Below are 21,561 nucleotides of genomic sequence, written 5' to 3'. Positions count from 1 at the left end.
AGTGTTTATAAGTGGTGGTGGAGGGGGGAACAGGAGCACCCATTAAAAAAAACCTTGCGCTCAACGGAGTAACACGAAATCTCCGTACGGATGGAAACAGACGGCGATTAGTCCACTTGCTGTATTTCGATCTCCTGGCGAGCCAGGATCGTGGCATCTCGATGCCCACGGGAACGGAGTTTCGCAACATTTGTTCGATCCATCAACGCTCGCCTCCGTACCTCCGATTATCACGGTTGACGATGCAAGAAGTTAGCTGGGCTAGTCATTGAGTGGGCGTGGTGACATTAAAGGAGGCGGGGTTTGTCGAGGGAGGGCCTTGCCATTTCAGCACGTGTCCCAGTTGAGCCTGCCAAAAGAGTGGATTATATGCCCTATTTTCCGATTTACATTCCAACTTGCCACGAGTACTAACTCTACCCCTGTGGCAGGGTAGAGTAGCTCTTCCCCTGTCTAGATTTGAAGCTTTCGTGACTGCAAGGATTCATATTCTTAGGTTTTTTCGGTAAAGTCTACCCCTATCAACATTCAAACCAGCCACTCATGCTAATGCTCTCATCAGGATCCAAGTCCACGCGTCGTCAGGTGCTGTTCGTTGTGTGTGTATAATGTAATTGCAATTAATCACGCGAGTTTGTGGATGAATACATAAATAAGCAAACTATTATTATTAATCAGAGTTCGCCGAAAAGTGAAATTCATCAACCGCAGGCTGACTTTGGAGCCGCACCTGGGGCTCGGAGAGATAAAAATTAAAGCGTAACATTACGGATCATAATTAAACGAATGAATTCGAATGCTATGAATATGAATGCGTGAATGATAATTACATAACGCCATAGCAACACTTTGGTATTTCATTACTTTGATGCGTTTCAGCCAGAGCAATCTTGGAGCAGTCGACGCCGCGCGTGGGATAATATGATAGAGGGCACGGTCATTCCATCGCCGTCATTTGTTGCTGCACGACCCACTTCTGGACGAAGGCTGCCCCAGGCTACCCGCCATCTCTCGAGATCTGACGGTGTAATTAATCCGCACATCATCGTTTCTCCGAAACGTTCTAACTACAAATGTGTTCGCGAGATGTTGCGAAAGAAACTTGAATTGGGATGGGTCACGATCCCCCCTCCTGCACAATCTCGCGATTCACCGAGTTATCCGCGATGCAGTCAGGGTCATGATTCGATCCCAATTATTGATTTATAAGACATTATTTGGTGATGCTGCGTTGGCAGCCTTGCACAGATAACACATTTGTTAATATAACACTGCCACACATGAAAAAAAATAGCACAATAAGTTACGTTTTGGGAAATAACCTTTTCTCATAGCACACGACAGCATGGTGATGGGCTATTACCCGAAACGCCGCCTATTGTTTTATTCTCTTATTGGGTTTTCCAAAATAAATTCTATTTTGTTTGCCATTGTGGTTGAATGTAGCGGCCTCTAGTGGCTGGGGTTGTCACGCGAACCAAAAAGATTGATTCTTACACACGATAATGGTCCCTTCCATGGATTTATCTCTGACGAATCGATATCAGTAGCAGAATTGAATCGAGTATCTTACTGGGTTTGGGCTCTATAACCTTGAAGCAATTAAATCAACCGGCGCGTCCGTAGGCAGTAGATAATAGACGGATTATTGCATCGCATGGTCGTGTGAGATTTCTGCGGATTCGGGAGGCCTTCATCCAGCCGTGGATTGACCACGGTTGATGATGTCGATGCTTGTATCGTGTATTGTATATTGTGTGTTGTTCCGGTCCGATAGGCCAAACTGCTCGTTGTTCCGTGTCCACCCAAGATGAGATTCCCGGGCGCAGCGCTAATGTTGGAAATTCATCTCGCTTTTTGCGCGACTGCTCGCCTCTCCCAGCCACTAACACTCCCCATTACCGCCTCTGCATCACCATCATTGCTATTGTTGTCGTCACACGTGTTCCTATTATCATCATCATCACTACTACAGTACGATTACACTGGTCAACACACTTTTTAAGGTATTCCAACGGTTTTAAGGTAATTTTGGGGTGCTGATTCCAAATCTGGCATCACATCAGGGTTTTGAGATATCAAATATTGCATTTTCAATAAAAACTGCAGAAGAAAAATATTAAATAAATGTGGATATCTACATAAAATGATATTATAAACACACTATCCTAAAAATACAGCACAATATTTTAACACTAAAGCAGTCACAGACTCGCAACAACTTGCAATCATAAGTAACAGAGTTAATTTCAGGTAAAATCATTGAAAATGGGGTATGCCGATAGCATAAAAATGAGATGTGATAGAGCAAATCTGAGATCAGATTTGGAATCAACACCCTGAAATCACTCTAAATAGCTGCAAAAGTCCAGGCCAGAAAAAAATGTTTTTTTTGTTGACCAGTGTTATTGGAAAGGGGGGGGGGGAGAGCGGTGGTGCAGTGGCTAGCGCACTGCGCTCAGAATCCGCCCACCCGAGTTCCATTACGGGCCACGAATAACATCAGTGGCAAGTGTTATCAGAACCGGCCCTACCTATCCCCCTTCACCAACTCGCTCAGATTTAGCGTGAAGTATGGTAAAAAAAAACAACAACCCATGACCGACACGTGCAGAGAAAAGCTTTCATTCATTCATTCGTGGGCTGAGGATGGCTGGAATTAAATTTGTATTGCACTGCTACCCGCCCTCCCGGCAGCAGCGGCATCAGCAAGCAATCGCAAGACTGCGATTTCAGATGAAATAAAATACGCCTATGGCTACATTCTCACGAGCGCTCGTGGCACCACGCTCACCTCCTCCTCCTCCTCGCCATTCAAACAACATCGACGCCGGCTCGGTTCATCTGGGTCTGTAGAGGTCGTGCGAGAAGCGCGGGACGAGAAGGGGAGGAGACGTGTGGGACGTCGGAGAAGGGATGGAGAGAGGAGGGGGGGGAGGAGGAGTGGTGATGAATATAAGTGTGCGATAAATAGGCCGGGGAGCGAGAGCGGGGGAGAGAGAAAGGGGAGAAGGGAGAGAGAGAGGGGAGAGAGAGGGGAGGGGCAGGGGGGAGCGCCATGTGCGCACGCTTCAAACACCTCGGGAGAGACAACGCGCGACGCGTCTCATCCGCTGTACCGATATCGACGGCGTCTCGTCGGGTTTCCTCTCCGCACCTCCTCAGACGAGCGCTTCACTCCTTCCTTATAGAGGGTCTCCGGACCACGACCTCAAACTCTGCAAGCCGACTTCTCTGAATTCCTGGTGGAACTTCTGGAGAGGGCGCGGTGAGGCCTCTTCCGAATTTCAAGGTTCTCATGACACCCCCCCCCAACCAAATCCGCACCCCACCCCAAACCCGGCCCACCATCAAAGCCTCACTGGGACCTCCCTGCCGGGATTCAACTCTTTAGAGCGACGTTCCTGGTTAGGTGTTCTCGGGAGGAGGACGGAGGAGAGAGAGGCGGGGGGAGAGCGCTGTTCGTGAGGATCACGCCAAAAGCCTTCTGGGGGACCCCGTTCAGCACCTGCATACATTCTCCAGGTGAGCTGTAGGTGAATTGAAGGGCGGCAGAGGAGGGAGGTGGTCAACACGCAGCGGTTTGATTAATTATTCGCCTATGCAGCTGTATAGCATGTTTTTTAAAGTGTGGGGGTGAGGTGGGGAACCACGACACAGACAACGTTGAGCAATTTTGGGGAGCGGTGGTGCAGCGGTTAGCGCGCTGCGCTGCCGTCCCGGCGACCTGGTATCGATTCCCGCTCACGGCCAACACTCAGTGACGATCATCTCAACCGGCCCTGGGCCTCCCCTAGGTCAACTCGGCCTCAAGTGAGTACTAAGTGCGGTGTGTAAATATCGCCACTCGGGAGACAAAGGCGGCCGGGCGAGGTGCTGGCCACCCACCCCCTCGTGTGCCGTACAGGCCTTCAGATTACCGTACTTCGCTCACAGCACTTGCCCCAACAGTTTGGTCAGGCTATATGGGGGATCTTTGTCATTTTTTTGGGGGGGGGAGGGGGGGGATCACGGCACCGACGATGTTGAAGACACTTTAAACGAATGTCAAACGATAAACAGAACGAGCAGTCGTGTGATCGGATTTTGTCTAGCGAGCATTCTGCGCTGGGTCTCAAAGCGCTCCCCATGTGAGTCAACGCCGCTACGGCCGTTGATTGCATTTTGCCCAGACACCCTTCAACAACTGCGGGCAGTTTGTGTGTGTGTATATATATAATCACACGAAGCTTGCAATTTATTAAAAGGATACCACCACAGCAGGACCAGCCTGCGCGTGTGTGAGAGCAGGCATCGTTACCACGTGCGGAGTCATCACCCCCTCCACGCCCGTCACGGGGAATGCCACCCATCCCCCCCCGTGGTACGCACAGCACCCACTGCTGCTCTCTTACCCAAGGGCGAGAAATCAATATATTACATTAAAATTAATAAAACGAATTAGCAGCTTCGGGGAGGGGGGGGGAACTCACCGCGTCCGTTCGTCAACGCGGCGTTGCGTAATCTTCATGTTTTATTCATGACAGGTGAGAGAGAGAGAGAAATAGCATTTGCAGCGACACAATAACGTGCCATTGGCCAGCGTTTCGGGAAATGATTGATGCTCGTGATATCGTACAACGTATACATACATACACAAGGCGTCTCCAGACTCCACATGTTTGTTCTGGAGGGTGTTGCCACATTGGGATGTTTGGCCAGATCAATCGCCCTGCCAGTCGCCAGAAACGTTGACTCATATCCATCATGAGCCATGATCCATCCACTGCTGTGTCATGAACTCCTCCCCACATCGTCACCATCTCTTACTGTTGTGCGATATCACAGTCCATCGAGAGCATCTGCACACGAGTTCGCTCCATTTCCCTCGGTGTGCAATACAGTACGTACTTTCTGTACTCGCAGTATATGACTTTTTGTATAGAACGTTTTTAAAAATAAAGCTAATATTTCTAATTTGACGTTACTTTTTTTTAAAGGTATCATTAACGGCCTATTCGGCTGCATGCTAATTCATGAATGAACACTCCCGGTTGAGGCTGCGGTTGCCATCAGTAGCTTTGAGCGAGGGCCCGGCTATGCTTATACCATGGACCCCTAATTGATGACTGCTTAATTAACCGAAACGTGAAACCTGGCGAAAATCAATTAATTGTATCCCCTCCCCCCACCACCCCCCCCCCCCCTCTAAAGCTTCGCGTGCATGGTAACATGGTAACAATATTTCGCTCCCTCGGCCTGCGACAGCTGTGGTGAAGGCACGGCTGTGTTAATGGATATGAACGCACGTGGCCAGAGTGAATTATCTGAGCTCCCACGTTGGATCTGTGATGCAAGGGGGGTGGAGGGCAGGTGGCGAGTGCCTATTATGCACTGCCCCTGGTTCAGTTCAGCCGGAGCTGTCCAGGGTTCAGATACAGAACATGTTTTTTTCACGCACATCACCCAGCTCCCTGCCACTAGAGGCGCTTCCATTCATCGCAGTAATGAACGAATGGTAACAAAATAACAAATACTCCATAAAAGAGGTTTTTGGGTGAGATGGCATTAATATAAACGTGTCGTTAACACCGCCATCACTCTATTATGAATAACATTGGTGGCGAAAGCCTAGGTGTTAAAGTAAATAAATACTCAACATATTTGTCAATAACACCACACGCATATAACAGGTGACGTTTCGCCAAATGTTTTGTACCCCCAATGGCACCGAGAACGATGCGAATAGTTGCACTATTAGTAGGGACGATATGCTATGGATTCGTTATGTAAACCATTGCAATGTAGTGCATAGACTTATCGTATGTGCACGTGGTGATCTCTAGGGCACCGTAAGCCAGAGCACCGCGGCGCAGAATTGTGATTTAAACGGTGAGCGTTCTAGTCGATTGTCTCAGCCTGGTCACATATGACCCCACCACCACCACAACATCATAACATTGGATTTAACATCTCCAGCGCCGAGAATTTAGTCACATTTCAGTTTTGACTGCCGTCAAAAAGAGCGCTCTGTAATAGGGCAAGTGGGAAACTGCAGCGTATCTCATCAGCAGCTCTGCGTTATCGCTTTACTGTTCTCTCCAATGTCGGGGTGACGCACAACTCAGGGAAGAGTTCTGAATGAACATTCCAGCTCGTGACATGACCCGGATAACGCAAATTGGAATAAAAGCGGGGGGGGGGGAGGGGGGAAACAGACAACACGTAGATGAAAGCCTTTAAGCGAGGCAGGGAAACGCCGGGTGTCGGGGATACCCATATCCGCAGCCTTCGTGTGGTGATACTTCACACGTGCATGGGAATAAGACCTTGGAGATCAGGTTGTGTAACTGCTGTGGGATCTGGCCGAATGAAGCGATGGCGAGGTGCGGTCGAATCACTGGCCACGGTGACTTTGGTGACCCCTTGAACTTGAGCAAGTGTGTAGATCGGTTAGCGCGGTGCACTACGAACGCGGCGACCCGAGTTCAATTCCCGCTCGCGGTCAACACCAGTGACGATTATCTGAACCGGTCTTGGGCCTCCTCTAGGTCGACTCAGCCTCAATTGAGTACCTGGTGCGTGGTGTAAATATCACCGCTCGGGAGACAAAGGAGGCTGGGCGTGGTGCAGTCTATACGGCTTTGTCTTTGTGAGATGAGATGTGAAGTTCTCCGAGACGCCCTGGCATATTTCGCGCAGTATCAAACAACAAATGGTTGCAATGATAATCGCGAGCATGTATTCCAGCTACGACGTCACGCCCAATGGCAGGAAAATTACTCGGTTTCAGTGACGATGTGGATTCGTCTATTTTAAGTATTTTAACATGAGAACTGAAACAATGTGGAGCTGTGTGCTGATCCTGTCCTGTGAAGGCAAAACAATAATCCGTCTGGCCAAAAATGCGGGTTTCTTCTGGGGATGTATTATTTTTCTAGACGTTGACTTGACCACGTGACGCATCCGAGCTGTCTCGTCCTTCGAAGAATACGAGATTAGAATTGTCATCGGTCGCTCGAGTCGACATTGTCCTTGCGGATTACACTTGCATTATTATCCGTGAGCGCGTGTTGCATTGTGTGTTGCGTTATTGCCCTCGTGGAACTTTTACACAAAAGCACAAAAGATTTGCCTGTCTCGGCGTATAACGCTCTCGAGCTCGGTACTTTGAATACAGAGCAGCCCAGGGGCATGTCCCAGTGTTGACTCGCTAACTTGTATACACACCACGAGCTTACTTACCAGCTTTCGCCTAATGTTGTTGCCTGCCGGGAGGCATTAACCTTTAGCTCCGCTGTGATGGAAAAACAACAATAATATGTTTTGCAGTCATTATAAATCAGATATTTGCTTTTCTTACTTGCAGGCACGGGCCCTTTAAAGTTTTAACTCGCTCAGCTGTAAAGTTTTGTCGGTCCTTAAAAGTGTGCTGCAGAAACGCGAAGTGGATAAGGGACCTGCATTTTTTATTCGCACAGAGGTTTGACATTAATTCGTCATCCTTTTTACGAGTGTGAGTAAATAGTAAAGGTGCAGCCCTGCAATTGCTCGCTCACCACTGCTGCTGGAAGGGCCTCCGCGAGACGGTACTTGGCCTCCTCTTACATGTTGGCCAGACATCCCGGAAAGAGGCAAGAGCACCCACATTTTCTGTCCCACAGAACTCCACCGACTGATCGACTGACCGTTGTGCACCCATTTATATATAGCCGGGTGGTAGATAGATCGAGGAGGGGATATTTGAGACATTTTAAAAACCTACCCCTATAGTTGATATTGCCACGCCGAGAGATAAAACCAGCAACAACATCTGGGTTGCAGTAGAGGGGGGGGGGGGGGAGTCAAACGGTAAATACTTTTCTTTCCACGAAGCAGTTATATAACAGCATTCAATATATGTTTTTCTCCATTGAAAACCGAAATCGAAGTTGAGAGAAAAGCCCACTTTCAAAACTTGGATTGCTTGAAAATTGACTGAGCGTTTTTTTTTTCTCAACCTAACTTCTAAAAGGTTTTAATTGCATTGCCCAGATACAACATTAACCATCAAGGTAATATGATGACGGTGGTGATAATCAAGCTTGGCAGACATTGCAGTTTTGAATGCGGTCCATGACTAAGTGAAATAATTACTTTGCTTTAATTGTGAAAAGCTGTTGGCTTTAGTCTTAGCCTCATTCATTTTTAGAGTGTGGGGGGTCAACACCCCCCCTTTTTTTAAACTGCTTTTCGTGTTGAAAAAAACCCCTTATCTCTTCCGCTGTACGTTTTTTTCTGTTTCTCTCAAAACGTTCGCATTAACCGCAACGAGATGTAGTGTGTGTGTGTGCTATGTGAGCTCATTTAGCAACGAGCAGGCATTTTAATTTGGTGTGCCTGGCAGGTATCCAGCGAGAGATAAACCCACAAGGCTGGGCTCATTGCTGGAGAAGGCGGCGTATATTTGGGCCCTTTCGAAACATTGTCACTTTGACTGGACAGCACTCATGTGTGTTCTATACTCGAGCAGTAAATTAAATGTTTTTAATGTGTGGTGGGGAACCCAGACATTCTTTAGCCGCCTTGGGGGGTCCAGAAAAATGACAGTCAATTTAAGAACGTAGGCTTTCGCGACCAATGTTTTTCACGATGAGTTTTTTTTATGTTTGCCAGCGCTGAGTCTCTACATAGATAATTTATTTGAAGGATTTAATTGACCGCGCGGTGAAATTTCACGGTAATTGGACAACATTTAAGTGTTTTTGCATCAGCTGATGAGCATTGCGCTTCGCCAAAACAGGCGAAGTTTCATCGAATGCAAAACTGTTACCCAATGATTACGCCTAAAATGAGTTATCTGCCGATCTTGTCCACGACAATGGTATAACGCTAAATTTTAATTTAAAGCTGTTGTGACTGCAGGGATTTCTATTCTTGGTTCTTTCGGTAAAGCCACGTCGAAGGGAAATAATAAATAATAAAAATATAAAACAATACAATTATCACGACGTTTCGACTGCAACACAAGCAATCATCATCAGGTGGTCATCACGTGAAGATGATTGCTTGTGTTGCAGTCGAAACGTCGTGAGAATTTTATTGTTTAATATTTGTATTACTTTATTATTTTCCTTCTACGTAACTTTACCGAAAGAACCAAGGGTATAACGCTAGTGATAAAAAAATAAAAATCGACACTTGACATAAACACATTAATGGGTTGAAATCAAATACGCTGCAACTGCATTACACGTTCACGGTGTATATATATATTAAAACAATACAAATTGGTGGTTCACTCCGCGTTGCATGGGGAACAGCATTTTGCCACCGTCCATTGATTGGGCGGCGCGTGTTCTGGGCTGTGTCCTGCGGTCGTCTGCAAGGGTCAACGGGAACGCCCCCTACAACTTGGTCGCAGCGCCCACAACAAGACACAATTCGCAGGTCTGCGCACTACGTCATATGTTTCCTTTGCGAACGATCTAACGTGAGTAATGGTCTGCCTAAGTAAAGAGGAGAGTGGGTGGGGGGTGTCTAAATTGCTATTTCATTGTGCAAGTGTTTTGGGCAGATGATATGCGTGGGTATGATTGGACCGTGAGCTCATCTCCGCTATCCCTCGCCAGCAAAATAATTTCTTTTTAAATTACCCCCTTCTGACGTCATCCGTGTTTACGTCCCCGTGTGCCATGGGCATATTTCATTTTGCATTGCCTGTGGACGAACAAAAGGCGGACATGAATGCACATGTTAATTGATGCGTGGACTTGGCAAATGGCTTGGTTGCAACAGTAATAATTACATATTATAGAATGATCATTTACAGCATCTCGCCAGCCCACCGCTGGATAAAGGTTTACTCTTCACCACTATACCGAAGAGTAAACCTCACGGATGGTAGCCGTGGTCAGGTATAACGCGCAGATCGTTGGGTTCACACTGCGCCACTGTTCTCCCCCCAAATAACAATAATTATCGGAGCAATACCAATACTCGCAAGAGTTTTAACCTCCACATCACCAAAACGATTTAGTGTGGCAATTGAGGCATGCCCAAACAAGTAGCAACTCTTGCTTATCTCCGTACTTCGTACAAAGCACGTTAAGGCTTGCTGTCAGCTGGCCATTGTGTCGTTCATGCCAGGGGAAGGAGGCACATTATAACCGGGCTGCAAACTCAAAATGAGGCTCTTCCATTAAGCTGACCAGAAGTCAATACGTGGTGATGCTGCCCCAGAAACAATCTACGGAAAAATGGTATGGGAAAACTCCGTTCCAATACCAGTCGGGGCCCAACGCTCATGAATGCAGTGCGCCCAGATGCAGTAGCGTGCTTCTATTCAGAAGAGAAATTCACCCCAGGCAAATGAAAAATAAATAAAGGAAATCCATTTGCTGGTTCTCCGCACGTAGAACGTTTTCACAGTGTAAAATAGTGCGCGTAGATGTTTACTGCACGAAAATAAATAAGGAAGAAAAATCCGCCGGTGGCTTTTGATGGATGATTTAATTAACACTTTGTGTACGTTTATTTGTATCATTAATTCAGCCGGGGGGAACGTACGCTCGTCATACGGGACGGCTTTTTTAACACAACAGTCGTATCCGGTCTCTTAAGTCACGAAATACAATGAATTTGACTTCTGTGGCAATTTTTCCGTCGCAATCTGCAGTTATGTTAGTTCTACAAATTCCGCAAATGCGTGGCCTGTTGTAAGATGCGTAGCGCATGCCAGGAACGTATGCAAAGTCCTGCATTTAACGCAAACGCCACCCTGCTTCTAATCATATTGCATGGTACATTCCATTCCATGACCCTGTTTGTTTTGAATGTGGCCAATATGTCTAATGCCAAATGTTGATTCCAAATTCAGGCCTTTACAATGACATCTGAAACTGTCTATGCCACTCGGTAGGAACCCCCCCCCCTTCTGAAACGTGTAAAAATAATAACACCAAGCCCCCTGTTAATCCAGTACGGGATGAAGTATTTTTCCGACAGACCTGTTCTTCACCTGAGGACGGCTGCTTGCGTTGTGGCCGAAACGTCGTGAGAATTATTTTATTATGTTTTATTTTTTTATTATTTCCCTTCTATGTGACCTTACCGAAAGAACCAAGAAGAAGTATTATATATATATGCCTTGTGTTGGTCGTGGATGGTTGCGTGGTCAGCATGGGTTGGTGAAAGGTTTCTGAGTCTCAAATTCCTCCAAAGTCAAACAGAATTTGTTTTAGATTTCAGGTTTTTTCCACCCCGCTCGGAGCACATGGATGAAATGACGTTACATCTCATATTAGCTATACATTGGGCATTTTCTTCATTTGTAATAGGGGTGTAATGACATATCGATTCATCTGATAATTCTAGATTTGAAGCTTTCGTGACTGCAAGGATTCATATTCTTAGGTTTTTTCGGTAAAGTCACGTAGGTAAAACATTAAAATTAATGAAAGTAAAATAAAATAAAAATCACGACGTTTCGGAGGCAACACAAGTCTCCGTCATCAGGTGGGACCGTCACAGCCAGATTTGCAGCAAATCCGAAACGTCGTGATTTTTATTTTATTTTACTTTCATTAATTTTAATGTTTTACCTACGTGACTTTACCGAAAAAACATAAGAATATCATCTGATAATGTTGTTTGTCCAAAGAAAATCATACATACATCGAATTGCATTTTTTTTCAATCTACGCAAATCATATGCTCAAGTGGTGCAGTGATGCAGTGATTCGTTCATTGTGCTATTAACCTGCATACTCGAGTTTAATTCCTGGTCATGGCTAGAGTCAGTGACGAGTGATATCTGAAGTCCTGGGCTCCCCTGCACCAACCTGCACTGACCAGGGTGGTGAAGTATGGTCTAACGTCCCCCATGACAGACACGCTTTGGGGAGGCATTCATCCAGCAGTGGACTTACACGAGCTGTACAAAACACAAGCTAACATATTTAAGATGCATGGAGCGAACAAAACTGCACAAATGAGACGGGAGTAAGAATTTTTTAAATCCATTCTCGAATCAAACCTGGCCAAGAATCGAGACGATTAATCAAATTGGTGATGGGGAGTGCATCCTTACATCCATAATAATATCACAGTGGCATTGTGTGCATTGAAGGGAAGTGTAAACATTTAAGTAGGCAGATTGTTTGTGGCGGGTATTTACGCATGAATGGCTTGGATCGACAGGTAAATGGGTGGGTATTTTTTTGGGAAGGAACACACACATTTGCATTTGCCATGGTCCATTTAGAGTCCCAGTGAGCGTTAACGCTCTCAGTATTGTTTTGGCTGAGTTCAAATGTTAATTGTGTGTAGGCGGGTGAGACCCTAATTTCACGGAACCTAGCTTCCAACTACGCTGGCACTGCGGCAGATAAGTCCCTTGGAGCAAAGGAGTAGGATCTTTAAATATAGCTTCTGCAAATTATCTCACAAGCTAAACAAGGATTTTTTTTTTCTGACTGTGCAAATGTTCCAAGACTACTGTCTACACACGAGTGCCACGCCACTTCCGGTTCTTATGCTGAGATTGTCGCGGATTTCCATTTGCCGGTTTTAAAATAAATGTTATTTAATTAGGGGTCTAACTCACCTCCCCACCGATTCCCCATTCCAGCGTTTTGATGAATAGTCACAGTTGGGGTTTGCGATTCCATTGAATGATTAACAATGCGGTGAAAGTAGTGACCTCTAGTGGTTGCAAGGGTCACGTTGGTCCCACTCTGTACAAAGCATGCACGCATAGGAAAAAAAACACACGTCGAATGTTACCACTCACATTTCGATTAAGTTAAATGATCAATATTAATTGATGAATCAATTCATCGTTAGACCCTCGCCGAGAACGTGGAAATGCCACCATAGGCAATTAAACACGGGGAGGGGAAGTTTTTGGTCGCCAGTGCAAGCAGTGCACAGAAGTGTAATTGAACTCGCTCGCTGGAACATTGGTCAAATAATCATCCGAGGCAGGGATGTGGAAACAATTTTGAAGTTTGCGGGTGGGGGCGAGGAGGAAGGGGGGGGGTATAGACCCATACGGGGTGCATACCGAGTGGCTCAAGGAGGCCCCTGTGAAGGCTGTTGATTGGGGGGGGGGCTCACAGGATTGAACTTGGCACCCAGTGTCTTGGTGGTGGCGCTTATGCGTTAGTGGGGAGCGGTGGTGCAATGGTTCACGCGCCGTGCTGCGAACGCGGCGGTCCGAGTTCGAGTACCGTTCACGGCCAGCGACAGTGATGATGATCTGAATCGGTCCTGGGCCTCCCCTAGGTCGACTCGGCCTTAAATGCGTACCTGGTGGCGGTGTGTTAAACATCGCCACTCGGGAGACAAAGGCGGTCGGGCGTGGTGCTGGCCACCCCCCCCCCCCCCCTCGTGTGCTGTGCCGGCCTTCGTTGGGTGTTACTCGCTACCGGCACTTGCCTCAACAGTCTATTAAGGTTATGTGGGGGAACTTTGTCTTTGTTTAGGTTGTTGCGTTTAGTTTGTTATCCTTCCCCCGAACCTCCGATACCACGGTTGGTTACGTACGGTGCGAAAGAAGTTCAACACACCGTGTTTGTGTTTGTGCTATTGGTGGTGTTTGTGGTGCTGTTGGTCATGCTGTTAGTGCTATTTGTGGTGATGGTGGTGATGGTGGTGATGGTGGTGATGGTGGTGATGGTGGTGATGGTGGTGATGGTGGTGGTGGTAGTTGTGACGATACACTCCGCTACTCGTGACGCGCTTGTCTGGGCTGGAGCACCGAAATGTAAAATTGTAGTTGTTGCTCGTGCATCTGCATAAATCCAGCGAAACGAAATGATGAAGATTGCTTCGATTTGTCCTTTGTGTAACCGGCATTCCGCCAATAGGTGGCGCTAGTAGTTTGATGGGTGGAGGAGGGTGTGGCCCCGTTGGCTATGCTACATTTGAATATTCATTGCGTCTTTGGAAAGAACGGTGTGTGATGATGGGGCGCGTACGATGGAAAAGTCAACCGGAAAACATTTGTGAACATGAAACTTAAGGCCAACTCACTAAACTTGCCAACCAAATATCTCGCTGGCTTCACCATTCCACGCATAATCGAACGAGATTGATTTACATTACATGGGGGGGAGGGGGGGGGGAAATTTAGTAAAACGAAATTCTGCAAAACTACATAGCCCTGTCTTTGGCATGTATTATGAACATCCAGGGCTTTCAAATGTTTCTAATCGAGATGTAGGCCGGGTTAACCCCCCCCCCTCTACGTCACTTCTCTTCATTCTTATTCCTTTTGATGTGTACGTGCCCACGCCATTCCCTCCGAGGTGGATTAGCGAGGCTCAGGCTCCTGCGGTACCACGTGCTCGCGTGCACACTCCACACTAGAAACGATTTTGCAAAAAAAAACAAAATTGTCACGAGGCCCTGTTGTGTGCTCCGCGCAGTGCCTTTCATTTCGGCGCAATGCTAATAAGGAGGAGGAGGGGGGGGGAGGTAATGTCAATTCCTGCCAATGCGTGTGTGGTTGCATTTTGTTGGTTGTTGTTGTTGTTGTTGTATCACATCCCGTGATGCATTAATAAACAGCTTTTGTCACCTTCGCTTTGTGTCGCCATATTTTTGCTCGTGTTCTGGCGTACAGTCTACGCGATTGTCATGATTATACTCGCTCTAATTTTTTACGAATGAACATTTTTTTTTGGTTAAACGATACAAATGTTACGCGAATTTAATTTAAATGCTCGAGTATTTTTTTCATTATGAATTCAGCCCTCTGGTTAAGAGCAACGCCTCCTTCCGCTGGTGAAAGCAAACTCGTGTGACATCGTAAGAGACGAGCTCAAGCACACAGACAAAGGTCCCCCGCACAGCCTCAACAGACTGGTTGTGGCAAGTGCTGTTAGCGAGCACCTATGAAGGCCGGCACGGCACACGAAGTTGGTGGGTAGCCAGCACCACGCCCGTCCGCCTTAGTCTTTCGAAGTGGCGATGCCAACACACCGGGTTTTCATTCGAGGCCGAGTCGACCGAGGGGAGGACCCAGAACCGGTCGCTGGTGTTGTCCGCGAGCAGAAATCGAACCCGGGCGGCTCGCATCCACGCACACCCAAACAACCGCAGATAAAAGCCTCTGCGTGTAAGTACGCCGTTGAGCCCACAGGTGAAAACGGCTTGAGCTGAACGCGCGCGTGCACCCCGCAATGACACTCGCGGGCTGGGGTTAATGGTAGCTAATGCACCTTGGGGTTCTCCCTTCGACGCATTTGTGAACATATGGGTGGAGGCCTCCTAAAGTGTGCCGTCTCATTCAGGACCATGTTGGTCCCCCCACACACCGCCCCCCCCCCCCTTTTCAAGTATACGATTTGTCAAAGCTAATTTGTTTTGGGTCACTGAGCACGGTTCGCCCCATGGGGCGCATTTCAGCCCCACCACCCCCCTCCCCCCCATGGTGCTCTTTGTAATAACCCCCAGCGATAGAAATGCTCAGAAGCCCCGTTTCTTCGATGTGTGTTTTCTTTTCTTCACATTGTTACGTTTCGGCTCTAAGAGGGGGCCCCGCGTTTTGGCGAAAACGAAAAAAATTGGGGCCCGGGTATTCGCGCTCTCTCTCTCTCTCGCATTTCTTTGCGTGAAACTCTGAGCGAAATGCGTCATTTGTTGGAGGCAGAGCGGGTGCCGTGAATTTCCAAAGCGACTGGTAATAGCCCACACTTAGCCGTACACCCCCGCATTAACATAACGACAACATCCGTAGGCTTGCGGAGGAACCGAGGATTAATTGCTTAAATGGGAAAAATGTACAACTGCAATTACGAGCATTAACCTCTGTGTCCGCCAACGAGTGTTATTACGTGGAATGATTTAATATAATGGCACAGTTTATTTGCGCCCAAATTGTAAACTCAAAAAAAAAAACCGCCGCGCTCCTTGGTAAGCGAATGAATGTGAAAAGTGCCAGAGCCCCTCTGCTCTTTGGCATGATGCAGTGATTCAGTCCGCACTGATTCTATAGTGCGAGGGGGTGGGGGGGGGGGTGAAAATACTTTTGACAAATGGCTCAATGAACCTTTGATCCCTGTAATGTGAATTATGATTTATAGTTCAAAGTTGTATCCAGTCTGAGGCCGACAGCCAGCGCTGGTGTTTGTAGCCAAGCGGGGAGTAGGATTAATGTCGTGTGGACCCAAGCCAGTCCGTAACGTATAGCTCTATCGAGGTGGGAATGGTGTTATGGCTGCACTTGCCTGATAAAGCTCTGTGTCCCTCGCCAGCGCTCGCGATGTGACGAGAGGATTAGGTGCAGATCTCGTGACGTCACGCTGCTGGCCTTGGCGTCTTGGATGTGAGGTCTGGATTTGTTACCAATCCGATGGCCGCGACATCTCATCGTTGCACGCCTCACTCCTCTCGGGCCTCTGCCATCCCTCAACTCAATTTTTTAAAACTCCTCTGTACCTATCCACGGGGGGGGGGGGGATCTCATTTTCCAAACTCCTCAAGAAAATAGAAGTTTGAAAACGTGTGCATGTTGTGTTTTTCTTTTTTAAAGGGTGAGTGTGAAAACTTCTGTTTGGAGAGATCTCGATAAAATACGGTGTTATAAATGTGTTTCCAAGACATTCTACTTCTGGGGACGTGAAATATGGTGTCTGGTCAAATTCATCATCATCATCAGCAGCAGCAGCAATGATATATGCACCGCAAGATAAAGGACTGTCCAAGCTGTTACCATATTTCATGTTCTCACGATGCAAATATTTGTCGAGCTGTTGCACACCGGCTGACATTTCAGCGCTCCGTCTCCACGGCATCTCGTCCTTGGGCCCGTCCCCTTTCTTTGGCGCAAAGCGGGCTGTACAAAACAAATATCAAGGCGTCAGGAGATATCTAATGGGGTAACATTGATGCCGAAATAAGATTCAAAGCCGAGCCTGAGTCTACATGATTCGTCAACCCTTTTTGGGGTGAAAGACCGCTACCGCTTCACGATGGGGGGTCAACAGTTGTCCTCGAGGGAGACCGGGCCCTGCCCTTAATTCTAGATTTGAAACTTTCGTGACTGCAAGGATTCATATTCTTAGGTTTTTGATACAGCTATCGTGATGTGACGGTTCCACCTGAAGTCGGAAGCTTGTGTTGCCTCCGAAACGTCGTGATTTTTATTTGATTTTACTTTTATGAATTTAAATTTTTTACCAACGTGACTTTACCGAAAAAACCTAAGAACCTGCCCTTAATAACAGGTAAAGGTGAGTGCGCACGGGCGTGGGTGTGTGGTGCTCATACCCTGTGTGCACAGCCACCGATTGGAAACTCCACATTCCTATGGTGCTTGTCGTGCATCATTTCCCTGCACGACCACCGGTGGCCAATGATGGGCCGAATTGACCTCACTCCGGGCATTTGAAATCGCAAATCTTTCGATGCTGTTATGTTTTAATCACAATTAGTGGGTACACCCCCCCATCTTCCCCGCCAAAAAAATATGCCGGGTGTCCGGCAACGAACAGCACCGTTGAAGGTGTTATTAGACGAGAGTTTAACACCGGCTTTGAATTGATAAAAGAAACGTGGCAAAATATACTCTTTGCAAGAATTCCACAGCTGAGCAGTGCCATTTGAAGAAGCAAAACAAGAGAGAGAGATGCTGTTTTCCTTGCAGTGTCGTGGCAGGAGACAGCGTGGATAGAGACGAAACGGTCCATGCCTAGTAGACCCCGAGTCATCCACAAAGGTGGAGGAATGAATGAATGAGTGATCGTAAAACATGCCTCGTCTGGTTTGGCCTTGCAGTAGGAATGGGAAATTTCGTCTTCTTTAGTTCTAGGTTGCCAATACAGACCCTTTCCCAAGATATGATATATGCAAATGACACCGACCTTTGCATATGTGTTCTATACAGTGCAGAATGTTAGCATATTTATAATGCATGCATGTGTGCATTGTGCATGTTTAAGCGCACGCGCCGTTGAGGAGTTGAGTCACATAAGTTCACCGCACGGGTTCGTACGTGCTGTTACAGCGACATTTGGAGGGTGTACAGATGCCAATGGGGGCAGCTGCTCACTTTGGCTCAACTCTGGCAAGCTGGGGAGGCTAAAGCACTGAGGAGTGAAAGGGCCGCACGGATGAGCACGTTTGGGGTTGTGGCAAGGGGCGTGCAGTGTGGCTGCAAAGCATGTATTACGATCAACGCTGTGTGGCCGCTAGGCATGTATAAAGGCTCAGTCCTTTGTTATGTAGACTAGCCGTAGTCTCAAGCCGCACCTTACCATAATAATAAAAAGGGGGCCTGCCCTGGCCCATCCCCCCCCCCCCTCTCAACCAGTATATATACGGGGTAGTAGCTCTTGGAATCTCTCATTTACTTGATACAGCAAGCGTGCTGTGACGGTTCCACCTGAAGACGGAAGCTTGTGTTGCCTCCGAAACGTCGTGATTTTTACTTTACTTTTATTAATTTTATTTTTTTACCTACGTGACTTTACCGAAAAAACCTAAGAATATGCATGTATAACGATCAACGCTGTGTGGCCGCGAGGCATGTATAAAGGTTAACCCAGTGTGGCCGATAGGCATGTGTAACGATGAACTCTCTCGACGATTTGACGATTGATCATGATTCGGGGTCATGGTGTGTAATGGTTAGCACACATGGATTTGCAATTGTAAAGTTCACCAGATCTATCTGCTGGTGCGGAAGTTCAAAGAATGAGCAAGTTCCCGAGATAACCGAGTCTGCGTCCACCCAGCAGTATGAATGGATACACCACCATCAGTTGACCGGCTTTTTGCGTATGGTGGGGGTCAAGTTTGGGTACATCCACGTCAGCAGAGAAGAGCCAAACACCCTCGATATGGGCTCCGTAGAGCTCCCTCTAGTGGAGTCAAAACCGCCAGCAGTAGTCATGAGCAGGTAACGACAGGGTGGCACATTTTCCTTTGCCATGATTCGGGGTCATGATTCCATTCAAGAATGTATGACTTTATTTCCTCTCTTTTTTCTTGACATTGTCTGTCTCAATAATACAGTTTGTCTTCCCACATTTAGCCTAATTGTAATATTGGAATATCATTCGCGTGTAAATATCACACATCGTCTATTCTTGCACAAAATTCCATGCATGTATCGTGAGCTTAAAAATTGATATTAATTAATGGATTGGAGCACCGTTACATGCGGAGTGGCTACGACAACCATGTAGCGCTAACTCATCAAGATTTTAACTTTTAATACTCCTTGCTCTGTGCATGCTGACTGTTGCGTTTATACCGATAGTGAAATTAACGGCTAAAATTTTGAATTTGATTTTGAATATTCATTTAAATATGGAATCCGTTGCAAAGGTGTAATTTTTAAATGCCTTCTTTGGATTCGCCTAATTTGGGAAACATGTAAATCAATTAAAGGAATTCTTGATGAGACCCCTGCTGTTTTTTTCAATGACAATCAGAAATTTGACCCATGGTGTGCTGGGCCTTTCCTGGAGCAGCCCAGTCAGGATCGTTTCTTGCACCAATGCTCAGCTCTTTGGATTGGACCCTTAACCCTTTCCCATTCCTTTTGTGTAGGTCATCAGTTTATCTTCCGATTCTGTACCGATGACGTACATGTACGTACGTCATCGGTACATTCGAATCAGGAGAAAAACTTAAATAAAATAGTATTGATTTGAAGCGTTCGTGACTGCAGGAATCCATACTCTTTGGTTCTTTCGGTAAAGTCACGTAGGTATAACGTGACTTCACACGTAGGGTACCTACGCGACTTTACCAAAAGAACCAAAGAGTATAAAATAAATTAACTTAATCGGTACGTCTTCAGGTCGAAAGACATACCGAGGCTGCCACAAGGCCATCCGGGAGGGCGTCTGGCACAATTTGGCACTAGATATCATACAGTGCGGTCGTGTCGCTGCAGTTCTATGCGTTGAGCACAATACAGTGTCTTTAAAAATAACGGTGCTATGCCTCTAAATAAAATTAACGCTAACCGTTTGCACGTTCTGTGATTCAGCAGTGAACGGGACCCACACTGCAACTTGCAGAGATCTCGGACCGGGAAAGGGTTAATCTCTGGGCCCCCTACTCTTTCCCGTCTACTGCCAGAGGGAAGTGATTGCAATAACATAACAAATCAAGGTGTTTAAATCATAAATACTGCCCCCGAAGGTGCTATGCGGAACTTTTCCACATCCGGCCTGTGAAGTCGTGAAGGTCGTGAGGGTATTTGTACACTTGGGCTGAAAGGAAGGAAGAACAGGCCGTGCGTCTGTGTGGGTCCGCCCTGTAAGGAAACTGTGGAAACAATACGGGCCAATCCAACTTGCTATGCATACCGGGCCAGCTCGCTTTCCTGTGTTTCTGGAACGTGGGCCATAGTCTGACATTCATCAATGTTCGCTGGAAGAAGGGTGTAGATTGCCTTTGTTGGTAAGACTTTAGAACTGCCCATGACAATCTATTTCTATCATCGAGGAAATATAGAGAAGAAGAAGAGAGTTCTTGAAAAATAAAAAGTTTTTTAATGTATGTGTAATGAGTGACTTCCAAGACACGTCGTGTAGAGGGCTTCTTATTTATTCTCACACTGGGCACAACACAGGCCGATACATATCTACACATCTCCTCTCACTGGGCACAACACTGGGTAATATATATACACGCGTCCACTTTAGCTACGTACAGCCGACCTATCTACATAGTCCCATCACCTACATCCAACCACACAGCTGACTGACTAGTGTGACGATGACGGCGATGGGAGCCGTGCGGAGGATCTTCCATGCGGCCAGACGATGCAGCCAGGACCTGGGACCCCACAACAACCATGAACCCTCAGGTTGATCCCTCTTGTGTACCTCTCGGCGTGGGCAGGCCCCACCTCTGGCCACGCCCCCTTCCAGAACCTTCGAGCAGGTTCCCAGAGCTTCCCGACTAACCCCACCTTTGACCTTTAACTCAGATACGCCCCCTTCTGATTAGTTGTTACATAACCTTGCCCATACCTGTGATTATCCTTCCAGGCCGACAGGTCATTACATCTGTATATACAATTCATTATTTTTTTTGAAAGTGGCACTTTGAAGGCTTTTAGAAAGTGCGTTTTGACATTTACCATTCATCAGAAGTTCGACCCAATTTATTTCCAATGATTTTGTTACATTAGATAAGTGTTGCGCATTAAAATTACCGTTTTGGGAATTGTATCAAATGCATTCTCTAAAATGACAGGTTCCACACAATAAAATGTATAATTAATTTGCAGTGTCTGCAAATTAATTATACATTGCCTAAAAATGATTTCGATGAAATTGTTTTCGTACTATTGAGGGTATAGTTAGTACATTTCAGTATTTTAATTAGAGAGACCACATTAAGCAAACCCCTTTTACTTTTGTCTGTACCAGTGTTCGGCAATTTGTATGGTAATATGTTACATGCAGTTGGCAAATTGTTTTTGATAATAATAATCTATGTTCGAGGCTGTTTTCCAGTAATGTGCAATGCTTGGAAAGGAGGAATGGGGATTGAATTACGCAAACGGCACTAAAAAAGTTCAGTTAATATTCAAAATCCTGCAACAATGGGGTGATGAAGATGATTTTTTAT

General features: G+C 46.6%; 1 protein-coding gene across 7 annotated transcripts in view; it reads left to right on the top strand.

The window, feature by feature from the left end:
* Positions 1-3,024: 3,024 nt before the first annotated feature.
* The window catches only part of LOC144941126 (receptor-type tyrosine-protein phosphatase delta-like), a 613,380-nt gene continuing 594,843 nt past the window's right edge, over positions 3,025-21,561 (top strand). For 3 of the 7 annotated variants that reach the window (XM_078867648.1, XM_078867645.1, XM_078867643.1), the window contains exon 1: positions 3,026-3,525. The gene's annotated coding sequence lies outside the window, so the exon portion shown is untranslated. Of the gene's footprint in view, positions 3,526-21,561 lie in introns of all 7 variants that reach the window. The other 4 variants (XM_078867651.1, XM_078867649.1, XM_078867646.1 and 1 more) reach the window with 3 other exon arrangements.

Source organism: Lampetra fluviatilis, chromosome 24 (assembly GCF_964198595.1).
Source record: "Lampetra fluviatilis chromosome 24, kcLamFluv1.1, whole genome shotgun sequence".
NCBI lineage: Eukaryota > Metazoa > Chordata > Hyperoartia > Petromyzontiformes > Petromyzontidae > Lampetra > Lampetra fluviatilis.
This window is presented reverse-complemented; position numbering and strand designations above follow the sequence as displayed.